Consider the following 12,562-nt stretch of genomic DNA (forward strand, 5'->3'; position numbering starts at 1 on the left):
AGGGTCTCAACCTCGGGTCCCCCCCTCCACACGGCCTCCCCCGTCCTTACTTGGGCTTCGCTGCGGGCCGACGTGCGTTCCAGCATGGAGCGCACGCCGGAAGTCCCTCAGCCAGGCAGGGGCCTGGTCACGTAATCGGCGTGCGTTCCAGCGTGGAGCGCACGCCAGAGTGCCTCCGTCGGCCTGGCCTGGATCACATGTTCGGCGTGCGTTCCAGGGTGGAGCGCACGCCGGAAGTCCGCCGCCGGCCATGGGCCGGATCACGTGGTCGGCGTGCGTTCCAGCTTGGAGCGCACGCCGGAGTCCTTCAGCCGGGCCTGGCCCCGGGTCGCGGGGTCGGCGTGCGTTCCGGGCTGGGGCGCACGCCGGGATCGCCGTTCAGGCCCGGCTGATGTATGCCATGACGGCTCCGGCCTAGGTTTTCCCTGTCCCCTCTGGATCCCTCCCCTCCTTTCGGGACAATCTGGTTCTGGCCTCACTATTAGGCCTACCCCCGTCCTAACTGGCCACACGCGGCTAGCAGGGGTATCTAGCCCCTGGCCAACGACGGCCTTGCCCACAGTCATTAAAAAAAAAAAAAATAATAAATAAATTTTTAAATAAAATGGGGGAGGATTTCTTTTCTCTCTCTGGATTGTATATATATGCGGGTGTATATGCACGTATGTGTACATGCATACGTGGGTTATGTGGATATATATGTAGATATGTGTATATATGTATGTGTATGCGTCTATATATATGTATATGTGGGGGTACATATATGTATACATGTATGTGTATACAGCTGAATCGGTGTTCTTGTCATACTCTCTCCCGCCGGGCCGCAGCGGGGGAAGGCAAGTCATCTTCGGTTCTCCTCATTCAGGGGGAGGGCTCCCGGGGTCTCGACTAGGTGGAAGGGACCTAGTTTCTGCACGGTGATCAGGGAGACCGGGGTCTCACCACGAGTAGGCCAGGTCATCAGTTACGCCATACCCACTCAGCGGTCACTAAAGCGCTCGCCACAAGTCACCTATTCGAGGAGGGCGACAGTGCCTTGTGTTATGTATGAACGTCACGTTATATGCTACTGTCTCATCTACTGGTTCACCAGGCTCACACCTACTTCTGTCTCCTGGTTCACCCAGGCTCACACCTATCTCTGCCTCCTGGATCGCCCAGGCACGCACCTATCTCTGCCTCCTGGATCGCCCAGGCACGCACCTATCTCTGCCTCCTGGATCGCCCAGGCACGCACCTATCTCTGCCTCCTGGATCGCCCAGGCACGCACCTATCTCTGCCTCCTGGATCGCCCAGGCACGCACCTATCTCTGCCTCCTGGATCGCCCAGGCACGCACCTACCTCTGCCTCCTGGATCGCCCAGGCACGCACCTACCTCTGCCTCCTGGATCGCCCAGGCACGCACCTACCTCTGCCTCCTGGATCGCCCAGGCACGCTCCTACCTCTGCCTCCTGGATCGCCCAGGCACGCACCTACCTCTGCCTCCTGGATCGCCCAGGCACGCACCTACCTCTGTCTCCTGGTTCGTCCAGACTCATACCTACCTCTGTCTCCTGGTTCACCCAGTCCCGTCACCCTCCTCAGTTATGTTCTCTTTTCCTTCCGAACCTTATGATTTGCCCTCTCAGGAACGTGTCCTGATCGTTCTCTCGTACGACTTTGGGATCAAGGTCAGGTGACCCAACACATCGATTCAGGTAGTAGCCTCTAAGCCAGGTACGTTGCCCAGACCGACTCAAGCCTTCTCATAGGCACCAGTCGCACTACGTTCCGGTCTCATATAGTTATTCGGGACCATTTTTCTTTCTTTACAGGTTTAAGCATGTCACATGTTTCTGACACGGAGGACACCATGTCTCTCCCCGGAACGTCCGTCTCAGGCCAGCCGGGCAACACGTCCCTGAGAAGCTGGACGATTCCCAGGCTCATCGCGGAACTCAATAAAAGGGGCATCCCTCACCCGGCCTCTGCCCGCAAAGCAGAGCTGTACAAGCGGCTGATGACCACCCCGGGTCCGTCGGGCGTCCAGCCGGGCACACCGGACACTCAACAGTCCTTGAGGCATCTGCAAGCCACCATTGACTCCTTGGTCGGCATGGTGACTGATGCCCAGTCCAGGGTTTCGGTACTGGAGTCCCGGGCCCCGACCCCTCCCCCCCAGGCTCCATACCCCCCGGCCGAGTCCGTGGTTCCTCAGTCGACCTCCGTAGGTACGGCCATTTTCACTCCCAGGGTGGCCCCGGCTCATTTCATCCCGGACGGCATTAAGAAGGAGATTCTGGCAGGAAAGGACGTGAACTTGGCGTCCATCCTTATCGCCTCACAGGACCTCCCTGAGAACAGGGTCATCAATTGTGGTGACGTCTCCCTTGTCCTGAGGGCCAAGGACGCAAGGCTGAACCGAAAACTCACTATCCCGGAGTTTGTTTTGGCGTTCAGCCTGTTCAGGGATGTCGTGTGCTCGGCCCAGCCCACAAGAAGGGAGGAACTAGATTCCTATCTCTATCTGGTCACCGATCTGGGGCATAAGTACGGTGGCGCGTCATTCTATGACTATCACCGCTCCTTCTCTGCGAAGGCTGCGGCTGCCCTGGCTCAATTCCAGTTCGTCACCAATTGGGCAAATATAGACATGGAATTGTTCTGCCGCCACTTCGCGGGCCTCAGGGCCCCGTCCTGCTCAGGGTGTCAATCCATCTTTCATTCCGCGGACTGGTGTCCGAACGCGGTCCACCCTGTCCAGGATAGGTCCCTGCCTGGTCCCTCAGGTCTCCAACCAGGCACCCCCGGAGTGGACAAGCTGGGGAGGCCCATCGTGTACCTGGGCAAGAGCCAGGTCTGTAATAATTACAACAGGCATGGCTGCAGCTTCAACAGTTGCAGGGCTCTCCATGTCTGCTCGCAGTGTTTCAGGGCTCACCCGCGTTCCGCCTGTCCCAAGGGGTCGGCGAAGCAGCTATGACTAGCCGACATTGACCTCGACCTCCTTGGAATCCTTCTGCGGGGCCACCCCGACAGGGGGTTTGTGCAGTTTTTGCTGTCCGGCTTCGCAGAGGGATTTCACACGGGCCTCGTTGCTCTGCCGCAGACGCCTTGGGAGGGCGGCAACCTGAGGTCGGCTTCTGAAGACCCGGCAGCGGTTGAGGAGTTGCTCCAAGCAGAGGTTGACAAAGGGTTCCTAATTGGGCCACTTGAGTCGATTCCATTTTCCTCCTGGCGCATCAATCCCATTGGCCTGGTCTCCAAAAAAAATACAAATAAAAAAAGGTTAATCTATGACCTGTCCGCGCCTCATGCCTCTGCCGTCCCCAGTTTCAACTCGCTCATCCCATCCGAGGAGTTCTCCATTAAATATTCCTCTATAGACGAGGCGATTAAAGGTATAGTAAACTCCGGCAGGGGTTCCTGGTTGGCAAAAGCGGACATCTCAGATGCCTTCAAGCTCCTCCCCATCAAACCGTACTTATGGGGTTACTACGGGCTTAGATGGGCCAACCGCTATTATTTTGCAAACAGGCTCACGTTTGGGTCGAAGAGTAGCCCTTGGTTGTTCGACCAGTTTGCCAAGGCCCTGCACTGGATCCTCGTCCACCATGGTGGATTACCAACGGTCATCCACTACCTCGATGACTTTCTGATCATCGAGGGTCCACAAGGCAGGTCGGGCAACCTGGCTACTCTTCTTCAGATTTTTTCCAGCCTACAGGTCCCGATAGCCCACGCAAAATCTGAGGGCCCCGCCCACAGGGTGACGTTCCTCGGTATCACCCTGGATTCCGTCCGGATGGAGGCCAGCCTCCCGGAGGAAAAACTGGCGAGTTGCCGTGCGGCAATTTCCCACGCCATGTCCGTGGGCTATCTGTCCAGGGTGGAGCTCCAATCCCTGCTGGGGCGTTTCAACTTCGCCTCCAGAATTATGCCCCAGGGCAGGGCTTTCACTTCCAGGTTGCTCCAGCTACTGCCTTTGGCCACTGACCAGAACAGCATTGTCCACTTGGACAGCCATGCCAGGGCGGACTTGGCCATGTGGTCCCTGTTTTTATCCTCCTGGAACGGGATCTCCCTTTTTGTACCATCATGGGCACCATCATATCCCACCGTTTTTTCGGACGCTGCTACGTCCCGGGGGTATGCCGCTATTTTTGGGTCCCATTGGATGGCTGGCCAGTGGCCCATAGAAATCCGGTCAGTCGCCGAAAATCTGAGTTCATCTTCCCTCCTGGAGCTCTACCCCATCGTGGCGGCAGCTCAGAGCTGGGGTCATCGCTGGGCGAACACACCGGTGATGTTCATCACCGATAACCAAGCGTTGGTGGACATCATCACAAAAGGTCGGGCTAAATCCCCCAGGATCATGTCCCTCCTGCGCAGACTAGTTTGGCTCTCCCTCACTTATAATTTCCATGTGTTCTGCAGTCATATCCCGGGGGTCGAGAACGTGGCGGCAGATGCCCTGTTCCGATTTAATTTCCCCCTCTTTTTTCAGGTGCTGCCAGGAGCGGACCCCTCGGGGTTCCCCCCTCCGGTCTTCCAGTCTCTAGTGATGGACTAGAGTCCCTCCTTGCTCACGCCAGGAACCTGGTTCAGCACTCCCTCTCCTCCAATACCATCAGGAACTATCAAGCCGGTGTCAAGGTTTACGAAGGTTTTGCCAGGTCCCACCCGCAAGGTGGCTTGGACGATGTCTTCTACACCCTGGCGTTTATAGCCCACTGTCACCGCAATCTCAGGCTATCCTTCAACACCATCAAGCTGTACCTAGCGGGGGTACAACACTGCGCAATGCTCCATAACCCGAAGGGAGGTTCCATCTTTTCAGTGCAGGCGGTAAAAGCTGCCCTTAGGGGGGTCCAGAAGTGCGGGGTCGTCCCTCCTGTCCGTAGGCAGCCTGTCTCCGGCGAGATGTTCAGGCGACTCTCGTCCGCGCTGGATGGTCTTCCTTTTGGGCACTCTCCTAGTTTGATTATCAAAGCAGCCATGTACCTCGGGTTTTACGAGTTCCTCAGGCCAGGTGAGTTCACCAGCACCTCCCCTAATAGTCAGGGGTTGCAGGTGCGACAGTTGTCCTGGGCCCATGACCATTTCGTCCTCTGGCTCCCTTCCACGAAGGTCAACCAGCTTGGTCCACCTTCGGAGGTCAGGTTTTTTAAAACCTCCAACGATTGGTGCCCAGTCATGGTCCTCCGTCAATTGCTAGCCCTGTTGCAAGATGCCTCCCCAGAGGCCCCGCTGCTTCCTTGGCGTGGGGGGCCCCTGACGTCAATCCAGTTTGTGGCCCACATCAGAACGCTGGCCTCAGGTCTCGGTTATAACCCGCTGGCCATCACAGGACACTCGCTCCGAATCGGAGCCGCGTCCTCAGCATCAAAAAACGCAGTCCCGGCGCACGTGATTAAGTGCATGGGTAGGTGGCGCTCTTCTTGCTTCACGAGATACATCCCGAACCCGCATGTTGAGATTTCCCAGGCATTTTGTAACCTTGCTCTATGAGTGGTATTAAAGGCTTTGGTCACTACTCTGCTGTCCTCGTTTATTTTTGCCCACTACTAGGCCTACCCTCGCTCCTGGCTTCCGGCACAACACAGCCAGCTAGGTTAGGGGAAGCGCTTCACCCTCGCATCACAGTTAAGCCTCTCCCATAAGTGGAAGGCTGAAAAGTGAGCCTGAATTTGTGGGAGGGGCATCTTACCTTTTTAAGCTCCAGCCCCCAGCTCCTCAGGGCGCTTCTGTTCACACCCACCCACCCCCCCTGTTCTCAAACACTCCCCTCAGGGTACGCCCACTACTAGGCCTACCCTCGCTCCTGGCTTCCGGCACAACACAGCCAGCTAGGTTAGGGGAAGCGCTTCACCCTCGCATCACAGTTAAGCCTCTCCCATAAATATAATGTTAATGGAGCCATCGTAACTGGGTGCAGCACCGCAAATTGAAGTCACATATCCGACCAGACATGAAGGGTGTACATAACAAGTCAGTTAACAACTTAAAACAGTAACCATAACTTAAAGGTGATTCCAGATATATACGGAATTTTGTGCTGGGGAGGAAAAAAATGATTGCACATGCCGATATCATGTGTATCCCGACCAGCCCAGAACCCCAACTCCTAGCCTCAGTCATCATAAACAAGACATATGAATACTATCCTAGCAATATCCTTGCTAGGCAGAGAGAGGCATAATGAAAACATACAGAGCTATAGACATATTAAACTGTAGTGTGTGAGTAGCATACAACTATTCTAAGAGATAGAGAGAAAAGAAGCAGGATCAGTGAAAAAACCAAGACACCGCAATCCCGGGGGAGAGCATATGTCAATGAAACAGTCCAGGCAAATCAGTGATGCTATAGCTGAGAAGGGGAAGAAATGACGTTAAAAGCAAACCCTCATTCTGGAGCTCCTTGGGACCATGCCCTCTTGTTCTTCCCGGATCTCTGGGGTTTCTGTTTCATTCATCTCGACGCTGGTGGCAGCGGTGGTAAGTCCTCCATAAGCGGGATAGGCAGCCAGGAGGGAATCTCCACTGGCGGCTGTCGTAGCGCTTCCCAGACCGGCAATATGTCCTCAGGTGTACAAACAGTTATGCGGCGGTTCCCTGCTGTAATCAAGATCCCAAATGGGAAGAGCCACCTGTACGGAAACTTGGAGGATCGTAATAGGTCAGTAAGCGGATTCAGTAATCTCCTTTTTTGTAGGGTAGATGCAGCCAAGTCCTGGTAAATCTGAACACTGACTCCCTGGAGCTTCACTTCCCCTTTTTTCCTTGCTGCTGCAGAATTAATTCGGTATCCCTTTAGCTCAGAATACCGCAAATTATATCCCTTGGGTTATCGTGGGATGCCGGTTTCGGTTTCAGGGCTCTGTGTACTCTCTCGACAGTAACATGGACTGCTTGCTCTGGGCCTAGCAGCATGTGGAAGAGGGAGTCCATGACTTGGAAAAAATCCTCTTTATCATCTGCTTCTGGTAGGCCCCTGAGCCTGATATTCCTCCTCCTGTTTCTATTCTCCTGATCTTCCATTTGGAGCAGGAGTGTGTTCATTGCTCTAGTATGGGAGAGCAGTGACTCTTTCACCGCTGAGTTAAATGTGAGTACGGCGTCCTGGGATTGCTCCAGCGTCTCAACGCGGTCGCCGATATGGTGAATATCAGTTTCTATGGACACCAGGTCCGCAGCTAGTGGAGCAAGCGCTCTTTGCAGGGCTCCCTCTAGAAATTCTCTAGTGAGGTCAGACCTCTCCTCATCATGTGGTGAGTTGCTATTGCCCAAAGTCTCATTCTCCCTGGGACGCCTGGGCCGAAGCAGAATCGCATGAGGCTGCGTCATGATGTTTCGGCGCCATCTTGGAGGGCCGCGCCGGCGGCTGAGATGTCGATTTGTTGAGATATTTCTCCATGTCTGATCTCGGGCTCGGGTCCTCTTTGTGCCCTGTTGCGGTCTGTGTGCAGTCCTTCGGCTGGATCTTCATGCCGATGTCAGGATAGTGCTGAGATAGAGGCTAAGATAGGTCTTGGTGGCGAGAGCTCTGCTAACAAGCAGCCGCCATCGAGCTCGGTCAGGCCACGCCCCCATGGGTGTTTCTTTTAATAACAGAATAGAACAGTAGTATCTAACGTGTGTATCTCACACTGAAAGATGCAGCAAAGGCTGCAAAATTCAGTATTTTGGCCAAAATGGGTGTTTTTTTTAAGCCCAGATTATTATTGCAGTATTTCAAGCTTGTATCTCACACTGACAGATGCTGCCAAGGCCGCAAATTTTGTATTTGGCCCAAAATGGGTGGTTTTTTAATTAACACAATAGAACAGCACTATCTAACGCGTGTATCTCACACTGACAGATGCATCCAAGGCCGCAATGTTAGTAATTGGCCCAAAATGGGTGGTTTTTATTAACAGAATAGAACAGCAGTATCCAACACGTGTATCTCAAACTGACACATGCTGCAAAGCACCAGATGTAGGATATTGCCAAAAATAGGTGTTTTTTGAAACCCAGAATATTATTGCAGTATTTCAAGTGTGTATCTCACACTGACAGATGCAGCAAAGGCTGCAAATTTTTATTTTTGCCCAAAATGGGTGTTTTTTTAAACCCAGAATATTATTGCAGTATTTCTAGCATGTATGTCACACTAACAGATGCAGCATAGGCCCTAGATGTAGGGTATTGTTAAAAATGGGTGTTTTTTTAAACCCTGAATATTATTGCAGTAGTTTAAGCTTGTATCTCACACTGTTAGATGCAGCAAAGGCTCCAAAATTAAGTATTTTGCCCAAAATTTGTGTTTTTTTAATAACAGAATAGAAAAGCAGTATCTAATGTGTGTATCTAACACTGACAGATGCATCCAAGGCCGCAAATTTAGTATTTGGCCCAAAATGGGTGTTTTTTTAATAACACAATAGAACAGCAGTATCTAACGCGTGTATCTCCCACTGACAGATGCAGCAAAGGCTGCAAAATTAAGTATTTTGCCCAAAATGGGTGTTTTTTTAATAAAAGAATAGAATAGCAGTATCTAAGGCTACTTTCACACTTGCGGCAGAGAGATCCGGCAAGCAGTTCCGTCGCCGGAACTGCCTGCCGGATCAGGCAAAATGTATGCTAACTGATGGCATTAGTAAGACTGATCAGGATCCTGATCAGTCTTAAAAATGCCTGATCAGTCGAAAAAATGCATTGAAATGCTGGATCCGTCTTTCCGGTGTCATCCGGCAAAAACGGATCCGGCATTTATTTTTTCACCTTTTTTTCAGTCTGCGCATGCGCATACCGGAAGGACGGATCCGGCATTCCGGTATTCTGAATGCCGGATCCGGCACTAATACATTCCTATGGGAAAAAATGCCTGATCCGGCATTCAGGCAAGTCTTCAGTTTTTTTAGCCGGAGATAAAACCGTAGCATGCTACGGTTTTCTCTTTTGCCTGATCAGTCAAAACGACTGAACTGAAGACATCCTGATGCAAACTGAACGGATTACTCTCCATTCAGAATGCATGGGGACATACCTGATCAGTTCTTTTCCGGTATAGAGCCCCTGTGACGGAACTCTATGCCGGAAAAGAACAACGCAAGTGTGAAAGTAGCCTAATGCGTGTTTCTCACACTGACAGATGCAGCAAAGGCTGCAAATTTAGTTTTTTGCCCACAATGGGCGTTTTTTTAAACCCAGAATATTATTGCAGCATTTCTAGCTTGTATTTCACACTAACAAGTGCAGCATAGTCCCCAGATGTAGGTCATTGCCCAAAATGGGTGTTTTTTAAACCCAGAAAATTTGTGAAATATTTCAAGCTTGTCTTTCACACTGACAAATGCTTCAAAGGCACCAAATGTAGGATATTGCCAAAATATTTTTTTTTTTTAACCCAGATTATTATTGCAGTGTTTTAAGCTTGTATTTCACACAAAAAAATGCAGCATAGTCCCCAGATGTAGGGTATTGCTAAAAATTGGTATTTTTTAAACCCAGAAAATTATTGCAGAATTTCAAGATCGGATTTCACACTGACAAATGCTGCAAAGGCACCAGATATAGGATATTGCCAGAAATGTTTTTTTTTTTTATTATTGCAGTATTTCAAGCTTGGATTTGAATGTCACAAAAGCACATATGCTGCGCTGGTGCACTGAGCTTGCAAAAAAATGCAGCCGACCTAATTAATAGACGGATGAAAGTAATTTTTCTGTGTCACTGGGCTCACGGCAGGGTAAAAAGTTTGTGCACTGCACCCACAAAACTAAATCTAGGTAGATCGCTGAGTTAACAAGCACTTCTGATTAATGATTCTTTCCTATTCTCTCCCTCACAGCAGCAGCATCCTCTCCCTACACTAGTAACAGCAGAGTGACGTGCAGCGCTACGGGACTCCAGCTTATATAGAGGCTGGGTCACATGCTGCACTGGCCAATCACAGCCATGCCATTAGTAGGCATGACTGTGATGGCTTCTAAGGGCACAGAGTTATATGCTTGTTGATTGGCTGCTCTGCAGCCTTTCAAAAAGCGCCATAAAATATCCAAACACCGAACCCGAACTTTTACTAAAATGTTGGGGTTCGGGTCCGGGGTCCAAAAATCCTAATCTTTACAGTTCGGGTTTGCTCAACCCTAGTGGGCTGTCTTCCGTACAGGTTTTCCTATCTTTCCAGGGTTTGAGCAGATTCACATGGTACACCTGCTCCGGCTTTTGCCTTTCTGACCGGTGTACCTTGTAATCTAACTCTCAAAATTTTTCAGGCACCTCGTAGGGCCCCTGCCACTTAGCTAGGAACTTAATGTCTATGGTTGGTACCAGAACCAATACCTGATCACCCGGGTTAAAGGTCCGTACCCGAGCCTGCCGATTATAGATCCTACTCTGGGCTCGCTGCACTGCCTACATATGCTCACTATCCAGAGGTAAAACTGTTTCCATCCGTCTTTGCATCTGGGTGACGTACTCAACAACACTTCTGTGTGGTGTTGGTTGTTGTTCCCACGCCTCTTTGGCCATGTCTAACAGACCTCAAGGGTGTCTGCCATATAGCAGTTCGAAGGGCGCGAACCCAGTAGAGGCCTGGGGCACCTCTCGCACTGGGAACATGAGATAGGGCAGAAGAAGGTCCCAGTCCCTCCAATCCTTAGAGACCACTCTTTTTAGCATATTTTTTACTGTTTGATTAAACCTCTCTACCAGGCCATCCGTTTGCGGATGATGCACGGACGTCCATTGCTGTTTTATGTGGAGCAACTTACAGAGTTCCCTCGTGACCTTGGACATAAACGGGGTCCCATAAACATCTTCATTAACTCCTTAGCTATGAGTTTGGCTGATGTATGCCACAGTAGTACCGACTCCGGGTACCGAGTGGCGTAGTCGAGGACAACCAAGATGTGTTGGTGTCCATTAGCAGACTTCGGTATCGGGCCTACGAGATCAATAGCGATTCGCTCGAACGGGACCTTGATAATCGGGAGGGGTACCAGGGGACTACGGAAATGTGGCTGGGGGCTCGTTATCTGGCAGGTTGGGCAAGACTTACAATATTCTTCTACCTCTCTGAACACACTGGGCCAGTAAAACTGCTATAGAATCTGGTCCTATGTTTTTTGCATTCTCAGATGACCCCCGAGAACATGCTGGTGGGCTAACTCTAACACGAGTTTGCGATAAGCCTGGGGCACCACCAACTGTTCAATGGATTCACCTTGCAGCTGTTTTACTCGATACAACATCTCTTGATGAACCACAAAACGGGGAAACACAGACTCTGCCCCCAATTGTTGTGGTTCCCCATCTATTATTAATACTTTTTCCCAGGCTCGGGATAGGTTTGGGTCCCGATGTTGTTCAGTACCAAAATTATCCCCGGAGACATTTAAGTCGGCTAGATCCTGACCTGGTGGCAAGTCCTCCATGCCTCCCACCATCACACTTAGCGGGGTTGTCTCCCTCTCTTCCATCAAAGTGGCAGTCACCCCTACCGCTGGCCCTTCGGACTCAGGTTCCCAGTTTTTCATGCCTCTCAGAAGGTGTAAAAAAGGCCCCCATTTTGGACCAGTAGAGAGGGTCTAACATTGTGGAGTGCCAGTCTGCCAAATTGTGATAATGCAACTGTCATGACGCAAGCAACTCAGCATGTATCTGGCCATTTGTACAAGGGACTCAGAGAGACTCCCTGCCTCCATCTCCACTGCATACTGCCACAGTCTTTTGGGGGTCATTGTTTTGTTATCACCCTCCAGCTCCTCATGCTCCTCCTGATCCTCTCCTGTCACTTGGGCAGATAAACAACCTAGTTCTGTATAGAATTCCTGTGTGTTTATTCACTCCTCCTCATCTTCCTCCTTCCCCTGTGCCAGTTCAGGCTCCACTGGGCTCAGGTGGCCGTGAGATGTAGGTGTCATGTCTCCTTGCCAGTCAGATTTATTAAAATCTCCTCCAGGACTCCATGCTGGCGATGCTGCCTCCTCTTCCATCGCTTCTCTGCCTTTTGGCTAAGATCAAGTGTAGTATCTATTCTTATCAGTCCGGTCGAGCCTGGCTCCTGGACTGAACTCTGCCCATGGGGGAAGGCCACGACAGCCTGAGCCATGAGATTAGAGGAGAGCAGAGAACCACACAGTGGCCCACGAAGGGTGTACAACACTAGGGCAGAAATGACCTGTGCGAGGTGGCCCGGGTTGCTGGATTGATGCCATTAGGTCGAGTTGTGTTGAAAGCCCAAAGTGCAAGTGCCCCAGGACTGGTGACCCTGGGGTGCCGGAACTCACTGGGGTTGGAATCCCACTAAGAGATGGCACATTGGCACAGCACTTTATTTCTCACAATTTTAGCACACACCTCTATTTGCTCAGCTTCGGCCTTGGAGATACGAGGAATTTTTATTATTCCGGTCGAATGTCCGGGCTGTAATGGCACACATTCACTTATTTATTTTTTATGTTCACTGTGTGCACTTTTACACGTTGTGTGATCACTAGGATTTTCAGGGTTGCAGCGCCCTTACGGGTACCCCCTCCTTGAGGTCTGGGGGGGGGGTGTGTGTCCATATTGGTTCCTCACCC

At 51.3% G+C, this 12,562-nt stretch overlaps 1 pseudogene; it reads left to right on the forward strand.

Annotated features, from left to right (window-relative positions):
- Window positions 1–11,972: 11,972 nt before the first annotated feature.
- LOC121006555 lies at window positions 11,973–12,083 on the forward strand (annotated as a pseudogene).
- The last annotated feature ends 479 nt before the right edge of the window (window positions 12,084–12,562 follow it).

The sequence above is a fragment of the Bufo bufo genome, chromosome 6 (genome assembly GCF_905171765.1).
Source record: "Bufo bufo chromosome 6, aBufBuf1.1, whole genome shotgun sequence".
In the NCBI taxonomy this organism is placed as follows: Eukaryota; Metazoa; Chordata; class Amphibia; order Anura; family Bufonidae; genus Bufo; species Bufo bufo.